Raw genomic sequence first — 24678 nt, forward strand, 5'->3', positions numbered from 1 at the left:
AATTTCAGGTGTACTGAGGAATTGTGGGGGTACTTTCTGAGGTATTGAGCGAAAACTTTCTGAAGTACTGAGGGAGAACTATTTGAGGTACTGAGGGAGAACCATCTGAGGTACTGAGGGAGAACTTTCTGAGGAACTGAGGAACACTTTCTGAAGTTTTGAGGGAGCATTTCTGAGTACTGAGAGAGCACATTCTGAGGTACTGAGGGATCACTATCTGAGTAATTGTTGGAGCACTATCTGAGGTACTGAGGTAGGACTTTCTGAGGTATTGAGGGATCACTTTCAGACGTATTGAGGGAGAACTATCTGAGGTATTGAGGGAGCACTTTCTGAGGTACTGAGTGAGCATTTTCTGAGGTATTGAGGGAGTACTATCTGAGGGATTGAGGGAGAATTATCTGAGGTACTGAGGGAGCGCTGTCAGAGGTATTGAGATGGTACGTTCTGAGGCATTCAGGGAGCACATTCTGAGGTACTGAGGGAGCACTATCTCAGGTTTAGAGGGAGCACTTTCTGAGGAAATGAGGCAAAATTTTGAGGTATTGAGGGAGCACTTTCTGATGTATTGTGGGGGTTTTCTGATGTACTGAAGGAGCACTTTCTGTGGTATTGAGGGAGCACTTTCTGTGGTATTGAGGGAGCACTTTCTGTGGTATTGAGGGAGCACTGTCAGAGGTATTGAGGTGGTACGTTCTGAGGTATTGAGGGAGCACTTTCTGAGGTACTGAGGGAGAACTACCTGAGGTACTGAGGGAGAGCCATCTGAGGTATTGAGGAGGTGGTTTCTGGGATACTGAGGGGGGTATTTCTGAGGTGTTGAGAGACCACTTTCTGAGGTACTGAGGGAACACTTTCTGAGGTATTGAGGGATCACTTTCTGAGGTATTGAGGGAGAACTATTTGAGGTATTGAGGGAGAACTATTTGAGGTATTGAGGGAGAACTATCTGAGGTATTGAGGGAGAACTATCTGAGGTCTTGAGGGAGCACTTTGTGAGGTACTGAGGGAGAACTATTTGAGGTATAGAGGGAGCATTTTCTGAGATACAGAGGGAGCACTTACTGAGGGATTGAGGGAGCACTTTCTGAGATATAGAGGGAGCACCTTTTTAGATATTGAGAGAGCACTTTCTGAGGTATTGAGGGATCATTGTCTGAGGTACTGAGGCAACACTTTCTGAGGGATTGAGGGAGCACTTTCTGAGGTAATAGGGAGCACTTTCGGAGGTACTGAGTGAGCACTTTCTGAGATATTGAGGGAGTTCTTTCTGAGGTAGTGAGGGAGCACTATATGTGGTACTGAGAGAGCACTTTGAGGTATTGAGGTAGCACTGTCTGTGGTATTAAGAGAGCACTTTTTGAGGTACTGAGGGGGCACTTACTGAGTTACTGAGGGAGCAATTTCAGGTGTACTGAGGAATTGTGGGGGCACTTTCTGAGGTATTGAGCGAGAACTTTCTGAGGTACTGAGGGAGTATTATTTGAGTTATTGTGGGAGAACTATTTCAGGTATTGAGGGAGAACCTTCTGAGATACTGAGGGAGAACCATCTGAGGTACTGAGGGAGCACTTTCTGAGGAACTGAAGAAAACTTTCTGAGGTTTTGAGGGAGCATTTCTGAGTACTGAGAGAGCACATTCTGAGGTAATGAGGGATCACTACCTGAGTAATTGTGGGAGCACTATCTGAGGTATTGAGTGATCACTTTCAGACGTATTGAGCGAGTACTTTCACACGTATTGAGGGAGCACATTAACAGGTATTGATGGAGAACTATCTGAGATATTGAGGGAGCACTTTCTGAGGTATTGAGGGAGAAGTATCTGAGGTATTGAGGGAGCACATCCTGAGGTATTGAGGGAACACTTTCTGAGGTACAGAGGGAGCACTTTCTGAGGTACAGAGGGAGCACTATCTGAGGTATAGAGGGTGCACTTTCTGAGGAAATGAGGCAACATTTTTGAGGAATTGAGGGAGCACTTCCTGATGTATTGAGGGAGTACTATCTGAGGGACTGAGAGAGAACTATCTGAGGTACTGAGGGAGCGCTGTCAGAGGTATTGAGGTGGTACGTTCTGAGGTATTCAGGGAGCACTTTCTGAGTTACTGAGGGAGAACTATCTGAGGTAGTGAGGGAGAGCCATGAGAGATATTGAGGAGGCGGTTTCTGGGGTACTGAGGGAGACCTATCTGGGGAATTGAGGGAGCGTTATCTGAAGTACTGAGGGAGCACTTTCTGAGGAACTGAGGAACACTTTCTGAGGTTTTGAGGGAGCATTTTTGTGGTAATGCGAGAGCACTGTCTGATGTACAGAGGGATCACTATCTGAGGTATTGTGGGAGCACTATCTGAGGTAGGACTTTCTGAGGTGTTGTTGGATCATTTTCAGTCGTATTGAGGGAGCACTTTAACATGTATTGAGGGAGAACTATTTGAGATATTGAGTGAGCATTTTCTGAGGTATTGAGGGAACACTTTCTGAGGTACTGCGGGAGAACGATCTGAGGTGCTGAGGGAGCACTTTATGAGGTATTGAGGTGGCACTTTCTGAGGTATTCACGGAGCACTTTCTGAGGTATTGTGGTAGCACTTTCTGAGGTAATGAGGAAGCACTTTCTGAGTTACTGAGAGAGCGCTTTTTGAGGTTATTGGGGACACTATCTGAGGTTATGAGGCAGCACTTTCTGACGTACTGAGGGAGCACGGTCTGAGGTATTGAGGGAGAAATACCTGAGGTACTGAGGGAGAACTATCTGAGGTTTTGTGGCAGAACTATGAGGTATTGAGGGAGCACTTTCTGATGTACTGAGGGAGCACTTTCTGAGATACTGAGGGAGCACTTTCTGAGATACTGAGGGAGCACTTTATGAGGTACTGAGGGAGCACTTTATGAGGTACTGAGGGAGCACTGTCTGAGGTACTGAGGGAGCACTGTCTGAGGTACTGAGGGAGCACTGTCTGAGGAATTGAGGGGCACTGTCTGAGGAATTGAGGGGGCACTGTCTGAGGAATTGAGGGGGCACTGTCTGAGGAATTGAGGGGGCACTTTCTGATGTACTGAGGGAGCACTATCTGAGGTACTGAGGGAGCACTATCTGTGGTACCGAGAGAGCACTTTATGAGATATTGAGGTAGCACTGTCTGTGGTATTAAGAGAGCACTTTTTGAGATACCGAGGGGGCACTTTCTGAGGTACTGAGGGAGCAATTTCAGCTGTACTGAGGAATTGAGGAAGCACTTCCTGAGGTACTGAGGGAGAACTATCTGGGGAATTGAGGGAGCATTATCTGTGGTATTGAGGGAGCACGTTCTGAGGAACTGAGGGAGCACATTCTCGGGTACTGGGGGAGCACTGTCTGAGTATTGAGAGAGCACTATCTGACGTACCGGGGGAGAACAATCTGAGGTATTGATGGAGAACTATCTGAGATACTGAGGGAGAACCATCTGAGGTGTTGAGGGAGCATTTTCTGAGGTACTGAGGGAGCACGTTCTAAGGAACTGAGGGAATACTTTCTGAGGTATTGAGGGATCACTATCTAAGGTATTGTGGGAGCACTTTTTGAGATACTGAGGGAGCACTTTCTCTGGTATTCAGGGAACATTTTCTGAGGTACTGTGGGAGCTCTTTCTGGGGTACTGAGGGAGCAGTGTCAGAGGGATTGATGGGGCACTTTCTGAGGTACTGAGGGCGCACTATCTGAGGTATTGCGGGAGCATTTTCTGATGTATTGTGGTAGCACTTTCTGAGGAACTGAGAGAGCACTTTCTGAGGTTATTTGGGGGAGCACTGTCTGAGGTCATGAGGGAGCATGATCTAAGTTACTGAGGGAGAACTATCTGAAGTACTGAGGGAGCAGTATTTGAGGTACTGAGGGAGCACTATCTGATGTTCTGTGGGATCATTTTCTGATGTACTGAGGGAGCACTTTCTGAGGTATTGAGGGAGAACTATTTGAAGTATTGAGGGAGACCTTTCTGAGGTATTGCGGGAGCACTTTCTGAGGTATTGAGGGAGAACTATCTGAGGTATTGAGGGAGTACATTGTGAGGTACTGAGGGAGACTTATTTGAGGTATTGAGGGAGAAATACCTCAGGTACTGATGGAGAGCCATCTGAGGTATGAGGAGGCAGTTTCTGGGGTACTGAGGGAGCACTTCTTGAGGTATTGAGGGAGCATTTTCTGAGATACAGAGGGAGACTTTCTGAAGGATTGAGGGAGCACTTTCTGAGATATAGACGGAGCACGTTTTAGATATTAAGAGAACACTTTCTGAGGTATTGAGGGATCAATGTCTGAGGTACTGAGGCAGCACTTTTTGAGGGATTGAGGGAGCACTTTCTGAGGTAGTAAGCGAGCACTACCTGTGGTACTGAGAGAGCACGTTATGAGGTATTGAGGTAGCACTGTCTGTGGTATTAAGAGAGCACTTTTTGAGATACTGAGGGGGCACTTTGAGGTACTGAGTGAGCAATTTCAGGTGTACTGAGGAATTGAGGAAGCCCTTTCTGAGGTACTGATGGAGAAGTATTTGAGGTATTGAGGGAGAACTATCTGAGGTATAAAGGGAGCACTTTGTGAGGTACTGAGGGAGAACTATTTAAGGTATTGAGGAAGAACTACCTGAGGTACTGAGCGAGAGCCATCTGAGGTATTGAGGAGGCAGTTTGTGGGGTACTGAGAGAGCACTTTCTGAGGTACTGTGGGATCACTTTCAGATGTATTGAAGGAGCACTTTCAGACGTATTGAGGGAGCACATGAACAGGTATTGATGGAGAACTATCTGAGATATTGAGGGAGCACTTTCTGAGGTATTGAGGGAGAAGTATCTTAGGTATTGAGGAAGCACTTTCTGATGTACTGAGTTCGCACTTTCTGAGGTACAGAGGGAGCACTATCTGAGTATAGAGGGAGCACTTTCTGAGGAAATGAGGCAACATTTTTGAGGTATTGAGGGAGCACTTCCTGATGTATTGCGGGAGTACTATCTGAGGGACTGAGGGAGAACTATCTGAGGTACTGAGGGAGCGCTGTCAGAGGTATTGAGGTGGTACGTTCTGAGGAATTCAGGGAGCACTTTCTGAGTTACTGAGGAGAACTACCTGAGTTTGTGAGGGAGAGCCATGAGAGCTATTGAGGAGGTGGTTTCTGGGGTATTGAGGGAGGTCTTTCTCACGTGCTGAGAGAGCACTTTCTGAGGTCCTGAGGGAAAACTTTCTGAGGTCCTGAGGGAAAACTTTCTGAGGTACTGAGGGAGCACTATCTGAGGTACTGAGGGATCACTTTCTGAGGTACTGAGGGATCACTTTCTGAGGTACTGAGGGATCGTTCTCTGAGGTACTGAGGGAGAGTTCTCTGAGGTACTGAGGGAGAACTATCTGAGGAATTGATGGAGCACATTATGTGGTATTGGGGGAGCAATTTCTGAGGTACTGAGGGTGCACTATCAGAGGTACTGAGGGAGCACATTCTGAGATATTGAGGGAGCACTATCTGAGGAATTGAGGGACCATTATCTGAGATATTGAGGGAGCATTTTCTGGTGTACTGCGGGAGCACTATCTGAGGAATTGAGGGAGCATTATCTGATGTATAGTGGGTGAACTTTCTGAAATATTGAGGGAGCAATTTCTGAGGTACTGAGGGAACACTATCTGAGGTACTGAGGAAGCACTTTCTGAGGTATTGAGGGATCACTTTCTGATGTATTGAGGGAGCACTTTCAGAAGTATAGAGGGAGCACATTCTGAGGAATTGAGGGAGAATTATCTGAGGTATTGAGTGAGCACTTTCTGAGGTACTGAGGGAGAACTATTTGAGGTATTGAGGGAGAACCATCTGCGGAACTGAGGGAGCACTTTCTGATGTCCTGACGGAGCATTTTCTGAGGTACTGAGGGAGAACTTTCTGTGGTACTTAGGGAGCACTGTCTGAGGTATTGAGGGGCACTTTCTGAGGTATTGAGGGAGCAGTTTGAGATACTGAGGGAGAACTATCTGAGGTACTGAGGGAGAACTATCTGAGGAATTGAGGGAGCACTTTCTGAGGTACTGAGGACGAACTATCTGAGGTACTGTGGGAGTAATTTCTGAGGTATTGAGGGAGAAGTGCCTGAGGTACTGAGGGAGAGCCATCTGAGGTATTGAGGGAGCACTGTCTGAGGTGCCGAGAGAGCACTTTCTGAGGTACTGAGTGAGCACTTTCTGAGATAGTGAGGGAGCACTTTCTGTGGTACTGAGGGAGCACATTATGAGGTATTGAGGTCACACTGTCTGAGGTATTAAGAGAGCACTTTTTGATGTACTGAGGGGTCACTTTCCGATGTACTGAGGGAGCAATTTCAGATGTACTGAGGAATTGAGGTAGCACTTTCTGAGATATTGAGCGAACACTTTCTGAGGTTCTGAGGGAACAAATTTTGGAGTACTGAGGGAGAACTTTCTGAGGTATTGAGAGTGCACTTTCTGAGCACTATCTGAAATATAGGAGGAGCACTTTCTGAGGAATTGAGGTAGCATTTTTGAGGTATCGATGGTGCACTATCTGAGGTATCGATGGTGCACTATCTGAGGTATCGATGGTGCACTATCTGAGGTATCGATGAGTGCACCATCTGAGGTATCGATGAGTGCACCATCGATACCTCAGATAGTGCACCATCGATACCTCAGATGTGCACTGAGGTATCGATGGTGCACTATCTGAGGTATCGAGGGTGCACTATCTGAGGTATCGAGGGTGCACTATCTGAGGTATCGATGGTGCACTATCTGAGGTATCGAGGGTGCACTATCTGAGGTATCGAGGGTGCACTATCTGAGGTATCGAGGGTGCACTATCTGAGGTACTGAGGGAGCACTTTCTGAGGTATCGATGAGTGCACCATCTGAGGTATCGATGAGTGCACCATCGATACCTCAGATAGTGCACCATCGATACCTCAGATGTGCACTGAGGTATCGATGGTGCACTATCTGAGGTATCGAGGGTGCACTATCTGAGGTATCGAGGGTGCACTATCTGAGGTATCGATGGTGCACCATCTGAGGTATCGATGAGTGCACCATCTGAGGTATCGATGAGTGCACCATCGATACCTCAGATAGTGCACCATCGATACCTCAGATGTGCACTGAGGTATCGATGGTGCACTATCTGAGGTATCGAGGGTGCACTATCTGAGGTATCGAGGGTGCACTATCTGAGGTATCGATGGTGCACTATCTGAGGTATCGAGGGTGCACTATCTGAGGTATCGAGGGTGCACTATCTGAGGTACTGAGGGAGCACTTTCTGAGGTACTGAGGTACTGAGGGAGCACTTTCTGAGGTACTGAGGTACTGAGGGAGCACTTTCTGAGGTACTGAGGTACTGAGGTAGCACTTTCTGAGGTACTGTGGGAGCACTATCTGAAATATAGGAGAAGCACTTTCTGAGGAATTGAGGTAGCATTTTTGAGGTATCGATGGTGCACTATCTGAGGTATCGATGGTGCACTATCTGAGGTATCGAGGTGCACTATCTGAGGTATCGAGGGAGCACTACCTGAGGTATTGAGGGAATAGTTTCTGAGGTACTGAGGGAACTCTTTCTGAGGTATTGAGGGAGCACTTTCAGAGGTACTGAGGGAGCACTTTCTGAGGTATTGTGGGAGCACTATCTGTGGAATTAATGGAGCATTATCTGAGATATTGATGGAGCATTTTCTGAGTTATTGAGGAATAACCTTCTGAGGTACTGAGGGAACTCTTTCTGAGGTATTGAGGGAGCACTTTCAGAGGTACTGAGGGAGCATTATCTGAGGTACTGAGAGAGCGCTTTCTGAGGTATTGTGGGAGCACTATCTGTGGAATTAATGGAGCATTATCTGAGATATTGATGGAGCATTTTCTGAGTTATTGAGGAATAACCTTCTGAGGTACTGAGGGAACACTTTCTGAGGTATTGAGGAGAACTATCTGAGGTATTGAGGGAGAACTACCTGAGGTACTGAGGGAGAGCCATCTGAGGTATTGAGGACGCAGTTTCTGGGGTATTGAGGGAGCACTTTGAGTAACTGAGGGAGCACTTTCTGAGGTATTGAGGTAACACTTTCTGAGGTACCGAGCGAGCACTTTATGAGGTATTGAGGTCGCACTGTCTGAGGTATTAAGAGAGCACTTTTTAAGATACTGAGGGATCACTTTTTGACGTACTGAGGGAGCACTTTACGAGGTTCTGGGGGAGCACTGTCTGAGGTATTGAGGAGGCAGTTTCTGGGGTATTGAGGGAGAACTTTCTGAGGTACTGAGGGAGAACTTTCTGAGGTACTGAGGGAGCTCTTTCTGAGGTACTGTGGGTGCACTATCAGAGGTAGTGAGATAGCGCTTTCTGAGGTTATTGGGGGAGCAATGTCTGAGGTTACGAGGGAGCACTTTCTGAGTTATTGAGGGAGCACTATCTGAGGTACTGAGGGAACACATTCTGTGGTACTGAGGGAACAATTTCTGCGGTATTGAGGGAGCACTTTCTGAGGTATTGAGGAATCACTTTCTGAGGTATTGAGGGAGAACTATCAGAGGTATTGAGTGACCACTTTCTGATGTATTGTGGGAGCTCTTTCTGATGTACTGAGGGAGCACTATCTGAGATATTGAGGGAGCACTATCTGAGATATTGAGGGAGCATTATCTGAGGTATTGAGGGAGCACTATCTGAGATATTGAGGGAGCACTTTCTGAGGTATTGAGAGATCACTGTCTGATGTATTGAGGGAGCACTTTCAGAAGTATAGAGGGACCACATTCTGAGGAATTGAGGGAGAACTATCTGAGATACTAAGTGAGCACTATTTGAGGTACTGAGGGAGAACTATTTGAGGTATTGAGGGAGACCTATTTGAGGTATTGAGGGAGAACCATCTGCAGAACTGAGTGAGCACTTTCTGAGGTACTGTGGGAGCACTTTCTGATGTCCTGACGGAGCATTTTCTGTGGTACTTCGGGAGCACTGTCTGAGGTATTGAGGGGCACTTTCTGTGGTATTGAGGGAGCACTTTGAGATACTGAGGGAGAACTATCTGAGCTACTGAGCGAGATCTATCTGAGGAATTGAGGGAGCACTTTCTGAGGTACTGAGGGAGAACTATCTGAGGTACTGTGGAAGCACTTTCTGAGGTATTGAGGGAGAAATATTTGAGGTATTAAGGGAGAACTACCTGAGGTACTGAGGGAGAGCCATCTGAGGTACTGAGTGAGCACTTTCTGAGGTATTGAGGGAGCACTTTGAGTTATTGAGTTTGCACTGACTGAGGTATTAAGAGAGCACTTTTTGAGGTACTGAGGGGTCACTTTCTGATGTACTGAGGTAGCAATTTCAGATGTACTGAGGTAGCAATTTCAGATGTACTGAGGTATTGAGGGAGATCTTTCTGAGGTATTGAGAGAGCACTTTCTGAGGTACTGATGGAGAGCCAGCAGAGGTATTGAGGAGGCAGTTTCTGGGGTAGTGAGGGAGCACTTTCTGAGGTATTGAGGGAGCACTTTCTGAGGTACTGTGGGAGCACTATCTAAGGTATAGAGGGAGCACTTTCTGAGGAATAGAGGCAGCATTTTTGAGATATTGAGGGAGCACTATCTGAGGTATTGATGGAGCATTATCTGAGGTATTGAGGGAACACTTTCTGAGGTACTGAGGGAACTCTTTCTGAGGTATTGAGGGAGCACTATCTGTGGAATTAATGAAGCTTTATCTGAGATATTGAGGGAGAATTTTCAGAGGTATTGAGGAAAAACATTCTGAGGTAATGATGGAGCAGATCTGAGGTACTGAGGGAGCACTATCTGTGGAATTGAGGGAGCACTATCTGGGGAATTGAGGGAGCATTATCTGAGGTATAGTGGGTAAACTTTCTGAAATATTGAGGGAGCAATTTCTGAGGTACTGAGGAAGCACTTTCTGAGGTATTGAGGGAGAACTATCTGAGGAATGGAGGGAGCAGTTTTTGAGGTACTGAGTGAGCAATTTCAGGTGTACTGAGGAATTGAGGAAGCCCTTTCTGAGGTACTGATGGAGAAGTATTTGAGGTATTGAGGGAGAACTATCTGAGGTACTAAGGGAGCACTTTGTCAGGTACTGAGGGAGAAACATTTGAGGTATTGAGGGAGAACTACCTGAGGTACTGAGGGAGAGCCATCTGAGGTATTGCGGAGGCAGTTTCTGGGGTATTGAGGGAGCACTTTCTGAGGTACTAAGGGAGCACTTTGTGAGGTACTGAGGGAGAAATATTTGAGGTATTGAGGGAGAACTACCTGAGGTACTGAGGGAGAGCCATCTGAGGTATTGCGGAGGCAGTTTCTGGGGTATTGAGGGAGCACTTTCTGAGGTACTAAGGGAGCACTTTGTGAGGTACTGAGGGAGAAATATTTGAGGTATTGAGGGAGAACTACCTGAGGTACTGAGGGATAGCCATCTGAGGTATTGAGGAGGCAGTTTCTGGGGTATTGAGGGAGCACTTTCTGAGGAACTGAGGCTGCATTCTTGAGGTATTGAGGGAGCACTTTCTGATGTACTGAGGGAGCACTTTCTGATGTACTCAGTTAGCACTTTCTGAGGTACTGAGGGAGCACTGTCTGAGGTATTGAGGGAGCACTGTCTGAGGTATTGAGGGAGCACTGTCTGAGGTATTGAGGGAGCACTACCTGAGGTATTGAGGGAACACTTTCTGAGCTATTGAGAGAGCGCTATCTGAGGAATCGTGGGAGCATTATCTGAGATATTGAGGGAGCATTTTCTGATGTACCGCGGGAGAACAATCTGAGGAAGTGAGGGAGCATTATCTGAGGTATAGTGTGTGAACTTTCTGAAATATTGAGGGAGCAATTTCTGAGATCCTGAGGGAGCACCATCTGAGGTCCTGAGGAATCACTTTGAGGTATTGAGGGGGCACTTTCTGATGTACTGAGGGAGCACTATCTGGGGAATTGTGGGAGCATTATCTGAGGTACTGAGGGAGAACTATTTGAGGGTTTGAGGGAGAACTATCTGAGGTACTAAGGGAGCACTTTGTGAGGTATTGAGGGTGAAATATTTGAGGTGCTGAGGGAGAGCCATCTGAGGTATTGAGGAGGCAGTTTCTGGGGTATTGAGGGAGCTCTTTCTGAGGTACAGAGGGAGCACTTTCTGAGGTACTGAGGGTGCACTATCTGAGGTACTTAGGGCGAACTATTTGAGGTATTGAGGGAGAACTATCTGAGGTACTGAGGAAGCACTTTCTGATGTACTGAGAGAGCGCTTTCTGAGGTTATTGGGGGACACTGTCTGAGGTTATGAGGGAGCAGTTTCTGAGTTATTGAGGGAGCACTTTCTGAGGTATTGAGGGAACACTTTCTGAGGAACTGAGGCAGCACATTCTGAGATATTGAGGGAGCACTATCTGAGGAATTGAGGGAGCATTATCTGACATATTGAGGGAGCATTTTCTGATGTACTGCGGGAGCACTATCTGAGGAATTGAGGGAGCATTATCTGAGGTATAGTGGGTGAACTTTCTGAAATATTGAGGGAGCACTGTCTGAGGTACTGAGGAAGCACTTTCTGAGGTATTGAGGAATCACTTTCTGAGGTATTGAGTGAGAACTATCTGAGGTATTGTGGGAGCTCTTTCTGATGTACTGAGGGAGCACTATCTGAGGAATTGAGGGAGCATTATCTGAGGTATAGTGGGACAACTATCTGAAATATTGAGAGAGCAATTGCAGAGGTATTGAGGGAGTACTATCTGAGGAACTGAGGAAGAACTTTCTGAGGTATTGAGGGATTACTTTCTGATGTATAGAGGGAGAACTTTCAGAAGTATAGAGGGAGCACATTCTGAGGAATTGAGGGAGAGCTTTCTGAGGTATTGAGAGTGAACTATCTGAGATATTGAGGGAGCATTTTCTGAGGTACTGAGGGAGAAATATTTGAGGTATTGTGGGAGAACTACCTGAGGTACTGAGGGAGTGCCATCTGAGGTATTGAGGGAGCACTGTCTGAGGTATTGAGGTCGCACTGTCTGAGGTATGAAGAGAGCACTTTTTGAGGTACTGAGGGGTAACTTTCTGATGTACTGAGGGAGAAATTTCAGATGTACTGAGGAATTGAGGTAGCACGTTCTGAGATTTTGAGCGAACACTTTCTGAGGTAGTGAGGGAACACATTCTGGAGTACTGAGGGAGAACTTTCTGAGGTACTGAGGGAGCAATTTCTGAGGTACTGAGGGAGAACTATTTGAGGTATTGAGGGAGAACTACCTGAGGTACTGATGGAGAAACATCTGAGGTATTGAGGAGGCAGTTTCTGGGGTATTGAGGGAACACTTTCTGAGATACTGAGGGAGCACAATCTGAGGTATAGAGGGATCACTTTCTGAGGTACTGTGGGAGCACAATCTGAGGTATAGAGGGATCACTTTCTGATGAATTAAGACAGCATTTTTGAGGTATTGAGGGAGCACTACCTGAGGTATTGAGGGAACATTTTCAGAGGTACTGAGGGAACTCTTTCTGAGGTATTGAGGAAGCACAATCTGAGATATTGAGGGAACATTTTCAGAGGTACTGAGGGAGCATTATCTGAGGTATTGTGGGAGCACTATCTGAGGTATAGTGGGTGAACTTTCTGAAATATTGAAGGAGCAATTTCTGAGGTACTGAGAGAGCACCATCTGAGGCACTGAGGGTAAATATCTGAGGAATGGAGGGAGCACTTTCTGAGGTACTGAGGGAGAACTATCTGAGTTACTAAGGGAGTACTTGTGAGGTACTGAAGGAGAAATATTTGAGGTATTGAGGGAGCACTGTCTGAGGTGCAGAGAGGGCACTTTCTGAGGTACTGAGGCAGCACTTTCTGAGGTATTGAGTTCGCACTGTCTGAGGTATTAAGAGAGCACCTTTTGAGGTACTGAGGGGTCACTTTCTGATGTACTGAGGAAGCAATTTCAGATGTAATGAGGAATTGAGTAGCACTTTGAGGTATTGTGGGAACACTTTCTAAGGTACTGAGGGAGAACTCTCTGAGATATTGAGGAAGCACATTCTGATGTACTGGGGGAGAACTATCTGAGGTGCTGAGGGAGCACTGTCTGAGATATTGAGGTGGCACTTTCTGTCCACCCTCCCTGTCCCCCTGTCGTCTGTCCCCCCTCTCTCTGTCACCACTCTCTCTATCCCCCCCTCTGTCCCCCTCTCTCTGCCCCCCTGTCTTCTGCCCCCCCTCGCTCTGTCCCCCCCTGTCTGCCTCTCTCTGTCCCCACTCTCTCTGTCCCCCCCTCTGTCCCCCTCTCTCTGTCCCTTCTCTCTCTATTTCCCCTTCTTTCTGTCCCCCCTCTCTCTGTTCCCATCTCTCTCTGTCCCCCCTCTCTCTGTCCCCCCCGCTCTCTGTTCCCCTCTCTTTGTCACCCTCACTCTGTCCCCCACTCTCTCTGTCCCCCACCTCTCTGTCCACTCCGGCCCCACGTCTCTCTGTCCCCCTAAGTCTGTTCTCCTCTCTCTGTCACGCCCCTCTCTGTGCACCCCTCTCTCTGTCCCCTCGCTCTCTTTTCCACTGTCTCTGTCACCCTCACTTTTTACCAACTCTCTCTGTGCCCACCTCTCTGTCCACCCCGGCCCCACGTGTCTCTGTCCCTCTAAGTCTGTTCTCCTCTCTCTGTCACCCCTCTCTCTGTCCCCTCCTCTCTCAGTCCCACCCTCGCTCTGTCCACCCTCCCTGTCCCCCTGTCTTCTGTCCCACCTCGCTCTGTCACCCCCTCTGTACCCCTCACTCTGTACCCCACCTCTCTGTCCACCCCGTCCCCACATCTCTCTGTCCCTCTAAGTCTGTCCTCCTCTCTCTGTCACACCCCCTCTCTGCCCCCTCTCTCTGCCCCCTCTCTCTGTCCCACCCTCGCTCTGTCCACCCTCCGTGTCCCCCTGTCTTCTTTCCCCCTCGCACTGGTCCCCCTCTCTCTGTCCCTCCTCTCTCTCTGTTCCCCTCTCCCTGCTTCCCCCCCTCTGTCCCCACTCGCTCTTTCCCCCGTCTCTCTATCCGACTCTCTCTGTCCCCGCGTCCCCGCGCTCTCTGTCCACCCCTCTCTGTCCCCCCCGTCTGTTCTCCTCTCTGTCCCCCGTCTCTGTCCCCCTCCCTCTATCCCCCTCTCTGTTCCTCTCCCTCTATCCCACACTCTCTGTCCCCCTCACTCTGTCCCCCATCTCTCTGTCCCCCTCTTTCTGTTTCCCTCCCTCTGTCCCCTTTTCACTGTTCTCCTCTCTCTGTTCCTCTCTCTCTGTCCTGCCTCTCACTGTCCCTTCTCTTTCTGTCCCCCCTCTCTGTCCCTCCTCTCTCTCTGTCCCTCCTCTCTCTCTGTCCCCCTCTTTCTGTCCCCCCTCTCTGTCCCCCTCTCTCTGTCCCCGACCACTCTGCCCCCCGTCCACCCTTTCTCTGTCTCCCCCCTCTCTGTTACCCTCTCTGTCCCCCTCTCTCTGTCCCCCTCTCTCTGTCTCCCCTCTATCTGTCCCCCTCACTCTGTTCCTCCTCTCTCTGTCCCCCACCTCTCTCTCCCGCTATAAGTCCCCACGTCTCTCTGTCCCCCCCTCTCTCTGTCCCCCTCTCCCTGTCCCCCCCCTCTCCCTGTCCCCCCTCTCCCTGTCCCCCCTCTCCCTGTCCCCCCTCTCCCTGCCCCCCCTCTCCCTGCCCCCCCTCTCCCTGTCCCCCCTCTCCCTGCCCCCCTCTCCCTGCCTCCATCTCTTTGTCCCCCTCTCTCTGCCCCGACTCTGTCCCCCCCTCTCTGTTCCCCTTCTCTGTTCCCCCTCTCTTTGTCACCCTCACTCTGTCCTCCACTCTCTCTGTCCCCCACCTCTCTGTTCCCCCCCATCTCCCTGTCTCTCTGTCCCCCTAAGTCTGTCCTCCTCTCTCTGTGATCCCCTCTCTGTCACCCCCCTTCTCTGCCCCCCCTCTCTCGGTCCCACCCTCGCTCTGTCCACCCTCCCTGTCCCCCTCTCTCTGTCCCTCTCTCTCTGTTCCCCCCTCCGTCCGTTCCCACTCGCTCTGACCCCCCGTCTCTCTGTACCCTCTCTCTCTGTCCCCCCGTATCCCTTTTTTTGTCCCCCCCTCTGTCCCCATCTCTCTATTCCCCCCCCGTCCCTTGTCTTTCTGTTCCTGTCTCTCTGTCCCCTTCTCTTTATCCCCCTCTCTCTATCCCCACTCTCTCTATTCCCCTCTCTCTGTCCCCCCTTCTTTCTTTCCGCCCTCTCTCTAACACCCTCACTCTGTCCCCCACTGTCTCGTCCCGCACTTTTCTGTCCCCCCTCTCTGTCCCCCCCTCTCTGTCCCCCCCTCTCTGTCCCCCCCTCTCTGTCCCCCCTCTCTGTCCCCCCCTCTCTGTCCCCCCCTCTCTTTCCCCTTTTCTCTGTTCTCCTCACTCTATCGCCGTATCTCTGTCCCCCTCTCTCTGTCCCCCCCTCTCTGTCTCCCTCCATCTGTACCCGTCTCTCTGGCCCCCTCTCTCTGTACCCCCCCTCTGTACCCCCCCTCTGTCCCCCCCCTCTGTCCCCCCCCTCTGTCCCCCCCCCCTGCCGCCACCCTCGGCCCCCCCCGTCCCCCCCCTGTCCCCCCTCCGTCCCCCCCCCGTCCCCCCCCCGTCCCCCCCCTCTGTCCCCCCCCTCTGTCCCCCTCTCTCTGTCCCCCTCTCTTTCCCCTTTTCTCTGTTCCCCTCACTCTATCGCAGTATCTCTGTCCCCCTCTCTCTGTTCCCCTCTCTCTTTCCCCCTCTTTGTCCCCCTCCTTGTCCCCCTCCCTCTGTCCCCCTCTTTCTCTCTGTCCCCCCTCTCTCTCTGTCCCCCCTCTCTCTCTGTCCCCCCTCTCTCTCTGTCCCCCTTCTCTCTCTGTCCCCCTTCTCTCTGTCCCCCTTCTCTCTGTCCCCCTTCTCTCTGGCCCCTTCTCTCTGGCCCCCTTCTCTCTGGCCCCCCCCTCTCTGTCCCCCCCCTCTCTGTCCCCCCCCTCTCTGTCCCCCCCCCTCTGTCTTCTCTCTCTGCCGTCTTCTCTCTGTCCCGTCTTCTCTCTCTGCCGTCTTCTCTCTCTGCCGTCTCTCTCTCTGCCGTCTTCTCTCTGTCCCCCCTTTCTCTGTCCCGTCTCTTTGTCCCCCTCACTCTGTGCACCCTCGCTCTCTCCCCTCTCTCTCTGTTCCCCTCTCTTTTTCCCCCCGCCCCCCTCTCTCCGTACCCTCTTCTCTGTCCCCCACACTCTGTCCCCTCTCTCTCTGTTCCCCTCTCTCTGTTCCCCTCTCTCTGTCCACCTTCTCTCTACCCCCTCTCTCTGTCCCTCTCTCTCTTTCCCCCCTCTATCTGATCCCCCCTCTCTGTGTCTCCTTCTCTCTGGCCCCTTTTCTCTGTTCCCCCTCCTCGTCCTCCCCTCTCTCAACCTCTCCCTCTGTCTCACTTCCCTCCCTCTCCCCCTCTCTCGCCCTTCCCACCCTCCCTCACTTCTCTCGTATTCTCCATCCCTCTTGTCCTCCCCTCCCTCTCCCCCTCTATTGCCCTCCCTCTCACTCGTGCTCCCCTCTTTCCCATCCCCTCTCTCACCCTTTTTCTTCCTCTCACCCTCCCCTCCCTCCCTCATCTCTCTCACCCTCCCCTCCCTCCCTCCCCCTTCTCGCCCTCCCTCTCTCCTTCCCCTCACTCGCCCTCCTCTCTAGCCTCCTTCCTTCTCTCTCCTCTCTCGCCCACCCCTGTCTCACTCCCCTCTCTCGCCCTCCCCTACCTCTCCCCCTTGTCTCGCACTCCCCTCTCTCGTCCTCAATTTCCTCCCCTCTCTCGTCCTCCTCTCTCTCACCTTCACCCTTCTGTCGCCCTCCCCTCCATCCCTACCATCTCTCGGCCGCTCCCTCCCTCTTGCCCTCCCCTCTTAACCCTCCCTACTTTCTCGTCCTCCCCCCGTCTCGCCCTCCCCTCCCTTCCCTCTCCTCACTCGGTCACCCCTCTCTCGCCATCTCCTCTCTCGCCCTCCTCTCTCTCGCCCTCCTCCTCTCTCGCACTCCAGTCTCTCGCCCTCCCCCCCTCTCCCTCCCCCTCTCCCCTCCCCTCTCTCCCTCTCCCTCCCTCGTGCTCTCTCTCTTGCCCTCCCCTCCCTCACTTCCCTGTCTCATCCTCCCCTCTCTCAACCTCTCCCCTCTCTCTCTCCCTCCCCTACCTCCCTCCCCTCTCTCGCCCTCTCCCTCTCCTTTTCCTCCCCTCTCTCGCTCTTCCCTCTCTCCCATCCCCTCTTTCGGCCTCTCCCTCCCTCTTGCCATCCCCTCCCCTCCCTCCGTCCCTCTCTCGCCCTCCCCTCTCTCACCCTATCTCTCACTTGCCCCCTCTCTCTCCCCTCTCCTTCACTCTCTCTCCACCTTCTCTCACTCTCAACCGCCCTCAATCGGTGTCTCTCTCTCTCTCCCCCCCCCCTCCGTTTCTCTCTGACTGAATCGCTCTCCCTCCTGTCCCTCCCTCCCTCTCTCTCAGACACACTCTGTCTCCCTGGTCCTTCCCTCTCCCTCTGACCCAGACTGGGGGGTGTGGGGTTGGTTGGTCGTGAGGCTGCGTGTGGGGGGGGGGGCGGGGTGAGGTGGGGGTGAGATGGGGTAGAGATGGAACTGCTGGAGGAGACAGAGACAGCAGGACAGAGAGTGTGAGGGTGAGGGGACAGGGAAGATGTAGGCAGGTGGAGAAACCGGGGTTGGGGGGTTGTGTGTGAGAGGGGAACGAGGGAGAGTGAAGAGGAGAGAGTGAGTGTGAGAGAGAGAGAGAGAATTGAGGAGAAAGAGTAGGGGAGAGGTAATGGGGAGGCTGGGTTGGAGTTGGGGGGACAGAGGGAGTTAACCCCAGCTCCTGAGCTCAGGGGGCGGTGCCCTCCCCTTCCCTGAGGACCAGGACTTGGGGCTGAGTCTGTCTCTCTCCAGCTCAGCTTCTCCAACACAAAGACACACAACAACATCGGTCCCTCTGCTGCTCGGCACGCTTTCATCAGCATTTTTATTGGTTACAAATGGAAGTGATGGATACAGTCAGTGGGATGGTGCCTTTTCTCACTGGCCCCTGAGTTGTGAGAAACATTGAAATGTTTCCCTGTAACCCCCCTGTCGGATAAGGAGGGACAAACCAGCGCTCCCCTCAGTCTGTTACCATAGCGACAGGCTGCTCCATCGCTGAAACACTGAACTGAAATGAGAAAATCCCGGATGGTGTGATTAATGAGGGAATTTGATGGATGGATGGATTTGGGTGAAGGGATATTTCAGCACATTCTTCAGCTGCTGCCTGAACTTAGTCTGGGTCACGGCATAAATCGCGGTGTTTGTGCAGCAACTGAGGAGCTGCAGCATGAAGCCCAATTCCTGCACAAAGGGATGGAGATACACAGAGTATACCCAATATTATACATCCGGTACCATATAGAATACAGCATTAACGTTGACCATAACAGGATGAAATTGGCCGAGATCACAAACAGTAAAATGATGGATTTTTTTCGGTTTCTCATTTCAGTGTCAGACTGAGCGTCCCCATTGGTGTGAGCGCGGAGTCTCCTGCGGGCTCTGCTGGTCACTAAAATGTGTCTGACGGTGAGAACATTGAGCAGCAGAATCAGGAGAAATGGGACCCCCGGGGTTAGAATGTGGTGGAGGAACTCGATTGTGACCCAGACACTGGAGACTCGAACAGCGACTGTTACATCACAAAACCAGGGGGCGTTCACCAGCCAATACCGAGCCGTGAGCATAAAATACCAGGAAATGTTCTTTAAACAGCTCAGCACAGTCACTGCTCCCAGAACCACAGCCGCCGTTTTCTCACTGCAATATTTACTTTTCAGCTTCTGGCAACAAATGGCCACAAACCGATCAAAGGTGAAAGTGACGGTGAACCAGACAGAGCAGTCAGTGGCTGCATAAAGCAGGACGGCGTGGATATTACACACGGGGACGGAGACCCTCAGGAAATAAAACTGTTCCCATAAACAATGGGAATGTGTCTCAGGATCAGGTCGAGGATAATGACCAGGAGATCCGCCGCTGCCATGGCCCCCAGGTAACGTCTGACACATGGAGACAATCCACAATCTTTATAAAGCAGGACGTAGATGGTCACTACGTTAACTGTGAGGAAGGAAAACAAACCCATTATCCATCAGCCTGGAGGCAAAGGGACCCGTTTGATCGGGGACCCAGTGAGATTTTCAAATGTGTCCCTGTATTCAGGGATTTATTAAAATAATTGGAGCTGGAATAACAAATGGGATGGTCGGAATTACTGACAAAAATGTGACATAAACCACAAGAAACCCTCCCTCCCCAAACACACAGAGACACATCCATAATGACAGATGGTTTCTAGAACATTCCCACACACTCGATCACTCGAGAGCAGACACAGGTCACTCCTTCCCAGTTCCTAATACGGAGGGTGGAAACGTTGCTGTCCTGAAGGATTCTCTCCCAGTTTCCTGAAGACAGACGGAGTTTGGGAATTTCTGTATTTTGGTCTAAATTGTGGTCGATCCTGTGTTGTGGAGAAATGTTAACGCAGGGAAAACGTATTCCCCCCTTTAACTGCCTGAGGGGCCTTCGGAACAGTGTCTCCTTCTCCCTGGAACGGGATCTCTTCCCTCGGGATCTTATCGTTTGTTCAATTCACTGACGTCCGGCCGTTCACAAACAAACAACGTCAGGGACAGAACGTTCCGGGGAATGTCAGTTATAGAATGTCAGGGACAGAACGTTCCGGGGAATGTCAGTTATAGAATGTCAGGGACAGAACGTTCCGGGGAATGTCAGTTATAGAATGTCAGGGACAGAACGTTCCGGGGAATGTCAGTTATAGAATGTCGGGGACAGAACGTTCCGGGGAATGTCAGTTATAGAATGTCAGGGACAGAACGTTCCGGGGAGCTCCCTCACCGTCCATCACCTTTCACCCCCCATCCACCCCACCACCATGATTTTCTGTGCACAGGCTACATACCTGTCCAGTACCGGGAGCTGTGCAGGCCACAGCAGGGCAGTAATGTGTGAACCTGGAACAAACATCCATCCAGCACATCCCACATCATTGCATTATCTATAAACCTCAACCAGACAGTCTGACCAGCACAGAGAGCTGTGCAGTGATCACCCGTGAATTCATCTGTAACCCAGGAGCAGTTACCCTCCCAGCATGTAGGGCTGTGTACCCCACCCCAGTGCATTGATCTGTAACCCAGGAGCAGTTACTCACCCAGCATGTAGGACTGTGTACCCCACCCCAGTGCATTGATCTGTAACCCAGGAGCAGTTACTCACCCAGCATGTAGGACTGTGTACCCCACCCCAGTACATTGCTCTTTAACACTGTGTTAGATCCTTGCCCAGTGAGGGGAAGCTTGCAGCCCATGCTGGAAGTGACAGGAAGTACAGCTCCCACCCATTTCCAGCTCCATATCGATATTGTGCACTGACAAGGGGGTGCTGTGGGTGTGAACATCACTGCCAGAGAGAGATGGCGGGGGAATCAGTTTAAATATCACCACATGGGAGGGGTTTGGGGTATAGACAGAGAGGGGGAGACTGAGAGACAGTGTCATGGACGGATGTGTTCCCAGGTTTCAGAATGCTGAAATGTAGACACTTTGGTAACAACCTGTAACATGAGCCAGTCTTCCCAGGAAAGATGGAAAAAAGGAAGATTGGTGTGAGGTGAAATGATGGAGAGTTTTGGATGAGCATTTGTTCTACAGCTTTGTAAATGGGAGTAGTTACAACAGAATCTCTGACTCACTGGGCTGATTCTAACACTAATTTGCCTCAGTGTCATTCTCATTGAGTGTGACAGAGAGATTATCTGTACGAGGCCAAGCTAGATTCCTGGTGCTATCTTATCAAACACAACTCATTGACTACCCCCCCCCCCCCACCATGGTGTCCCTCTCATTCAATGCCAGCCCGATTCTCCCACCCATCATGGCTGGAGGGACTCACAGTCGCCCGGGTGCACCTGGATATTCCGTGACCCGTGGCACTGGTGCCATCTTAAAAAGGCCAATGGGCACACGGTTGAGATTTCTCAGCTTGGAGCTGCCCTGCACAGTTTACCCCGAGCATGGCAGATAAGGGGCAATTACACCACGGTTTGTCGACTGAGGCACAGAGGTCCTGGTGGATGGGCTAGTACAGAGGGTGACCATTCTCTTCCCAGAGGGAGCCACACCACCAGACCCACTGAGCATGGTCTAAGCTCCCCACCCAGCTCAGTGCAGTATCTGCGGTCTGAAGAATTGTCCAGCAATACAAGACAAGCATCAATAACCTTCCCCGCTCTGTCAGGATAAGGGTCACTGTATTCTCTCTGCTCCCTCACACTCACGGTATATCTGTTATAGCACCGACCCCCAAACAAAGCTCCTGTTCATATACACCCAGGGCCCTCTGTTCCTGCAGCCCCTTTATAATGACACAGCCTGTTTTAAACTGTCTTTCTTTATCTTTCATACCAAAGTGCATCACCTCACACTGCTCTGCATCGATCCCCGTCTACCAGCGTGTCACTGTCCTGTTAGAGTTCCACACTGTCCTCCAAAGATTTACAATTCTTGCAGGTTTGGTCCCATTTACAAACATTGAGATTGTCACAGTGTCACAGTCCCCATGAAACAACTGAAATCCTGCCCCACACACAGGAGTGTGAGCAAGTGAAATACTGATATATTCCCACGGACAGAGTCGAATAATGACATACTGTCAATGGAATAACAAAAGTCCTAACACATACGAGACAGAGTAGATGAAATATTGACAAACCACAGAGCAAGAGAAATCCGGATAGGTTCCACTTATCTATATTCATCAGGGTATAATGGGATGAAGGTGAAAGTGTGTACTGTATCTTTAAGCGAGGGTGAATGCTGCTCTGAACTGGGAGCTTACAAGTCCCTGTGATATGAGAGGATGGCAGACCCAGAAACAGTATATTACTGTAGAGCTGGGTCGGGTTATAAGCAGTTAAGAGATAGAGGGTCTTTCAGTTCACTTTCAGTGTTAAAAACTACATTGTTGTTTTTATTTAAACAGCGGAATTTGGGAGTTCTCTGTCACTCATATTTTAACAGTTTTCGAGGCGAATTGAGCATTTATTTATGTTTAGTTTAAGTTACCAGATGAGATCTATGCCGTGTCCTAACAATTGCTGAGTGTGTATCTGTGTGTCTCTGTGTGGGGCAGGTCTGGCAGTCTCTGTGGTGCTGAAAGTGATGCAATGCCACCCTCTGCTGGTCTCCTCACGCCACTGCACAGGCATTGGTAGAGGGTGAAAACCAACAGGGATTCACTCAGACAGGGGGAGGGAGAGGGCAGCTGCTCACAGCACCATCCAAACTGATGTCTTATCCATGTACTGATCTAAATGTCCTTTAAACGTTGTAACTGTCCCTGTTTTCACCACTTGCTCTGCAAGTTCATTCCACACACAAGCCAGCTTCTGTCTAAAATAATTACCTTTCCTAAATTTTGTAAATCGTTTTCCACACGCCTCAAAATATCCCTCCGTTTTGAATCCCCAACTCTAGGGAAAAGACATCAGCCCTTCAGCTTATCTGTACCCCTCATTATTTTATAAACCTCTGCAAAGTTACCCCTCCATCTCATACTCTCCAGTGAAAAATGTTCCAGCCGATTCAGCCTCTCCTTATAGCTCAATCCCTCCATTTCCAGCAACATTCAGGTTAAACTCTTCTGAACCCTCTCCAGCTTAATAATATCAAGGTCAATAATATCAAAGTGAATAGTCAATGTATTTTATAAGGGGAGTGGAGATCAAAACTAGAGGACATAGTTGTAAGAGGAGAAACATTTAAAAGTGACCTAAGGGGCAGCTCTTTCACCCAGAGGGTGGTGTGCCCATGGAATGAGTGGGCAGGATGCCCAGACTGGACACAGTATTCCGGAAGAGGTCTCACCAATGTCCTGTACAACCTCAACATGACGTCCCAATTCCGATACTCAAAGGTCTGACCAATTAGGAAAGTGTGCAAAACACCTTCTTAATCACATTATATATATGAGGTGCGCATTTTTAAGAATACTACCTGACGGCCTTTGTCTCTGTCCTACAGCACTGCCAAAGACCCTACCTCGCATTAATCCAAACTAAACTCCATCTGCCACGCCTCGGCCAGTGAGTGATATTACCACCTCCTCACCTTCCCCGTTTAATTTTAAAATGCCCACCCCTCTCCAGGAGGCCTGCACACTCTGGCCTTGATTTTCACAAAGACCCTGAGCTTGGTTTGCCTTGTGTGGTTAGAGGGAGGAGGGACAGATTGCAGACACAGTCAGTGGGGAGGAGAGGCTGGACAGCAATCAGCGGCCTGGTATCATTTCATGGTTTTAGGCAGTGGGCAGACACACTTGAGAGTTGGGTTATACTGATCGGTGTTTTGGGACCAGAAATTATGGTCTTTCTCCGTGTCTGGTGTTCAGTAATAAATATCTATTTGAGACCCTTCATTGGGCAGAGTGTGTCTGCAGGATTTCTTTCCCTAATATTGCAGACTACAGATAATAGCGATTAAAGATGTTCATAGTTAATTTCTATCTTGCACTTGTTTAACAAAACAAAATGTTTTGTGTAGCTCAGTAATGGTAACCTGATTATAATAAATCCACACCGAGCTGAACGCTGTACCTTAAAATGTGACCCAAAATCTGGGTATAGTAGTGTAGTGGGTAGTGTCCCTGTCTCTGAGCCATGGCTCTGGGGTTTGATTCCAATTCCTGACATTGTGTGGTAGTGTTCCTAGCTCTGGACCAGAAGGTGTGGATTCATGTCCTGCCTGTTGCAGAGGTATGTTACAGCATGTCAGGACAGGCTGATGAACAAACAAACAGGAGAATAATGTTACAGCTTTATGGGTATTGCCGAGTGGTGCTCGTGTCCCTACCTCCGGGTACAAAGGTCTAGGTGTAAATCCCACAGCAGTGTCTCCTAATATATCTGAACAAACTGATGAAACTGGGTTTAGAATTGTGACTTGATGGAGAAAGAACATGTGTCGGTGTTGAATGTCAGCATTTCGGCCCGGGATTATTGAAAATACAGCCATTCGTGTTGATTGGAGTCACATTTTACAGCAGGAAAGGTTTATAAAATCAGAATGGTCATGGATAGGGTTTGTAGTCAAGGTTTTCCCCAGGTTAGAGGCGTCCAAAACTAGAGGATATTGATGGAAAGTGAGAGGGAAAAGGTTTTGAAGATACCTAAGGGGCACCGTTTAACCCAGACGGTGGTGTGTGTATGGAATGAACTGCCAGAGGAAGTGGTGGAGGCTGGTACAAATACAGCATGTAAAATGCATCTGGATGCTGACAGACCTGCTGAGCTTTTCCAGTAATTTCTGTTTATGTTAGAACAAAGCATTTATTTAAACACCGGTATCTGTGTTAACTGTTTGGATACAAAATTGGCTGGCCAGCAGAAGACAGCGAGTGGTAGTGGAAGGAAAATATTCTGCCTGGAAGTCAGTGGTGAGTGGTGTTCCACAGGGTTCTGTCCTTGGGCCTCTACTGTTTGCAATTTTTATTAATGACTTGGATGAGGGGATTGAATGATGAGTCATCAAGTTTGCAGATGACACGATGGTTGGAGGTGTCGTTGACTGTATAGAGGGCTGTTGTAG

At 49.8% G+C, this 24678-nt stretch overlaps 1 long non-coding RNA gene across 3 annotated transcripts in view; it reads left to right on the forward strand.

Annotated features, from left to right (window-relative positions):
• The window catches only part of LOC132814146 (uncharacterized), a 75647-nt gene that overhangs the window by 43259 nt on the left and 7710 nt on the right, over positions 1-24678 (forward strand). For all 3 annotated transcript variants that reach the window (XR_009644325.1, XR_009644324.1, XR_009644323.1), the window contains one exon: positions 18847-19061. This is a non-coding gene — a long non-coding RNA (uncharacterized LOC132814146). The remainder of the gene's footprint in view (positions 1-18846; positions 19062-24678) is intronic.

This window comes from Hemiscyllium ocellatum, unplaced genomic scaffold, assembly GCF_020745735.1.
Source record: "Hemiscyllium ocellatum isolate sHemOce1 unplaced genomic scaffold, sHemOce1.pat.X.cur. scaffold_694_pat_ctg1, whole genome shotgun sequence".
Lineage (NCBI taxonomy): Eukaryota > Metazoa > Chordata > Chondrichthyes > Orectolobiformes > Hemiscylliidae > Hemiscyllium > Hemiscyllium ocellatum.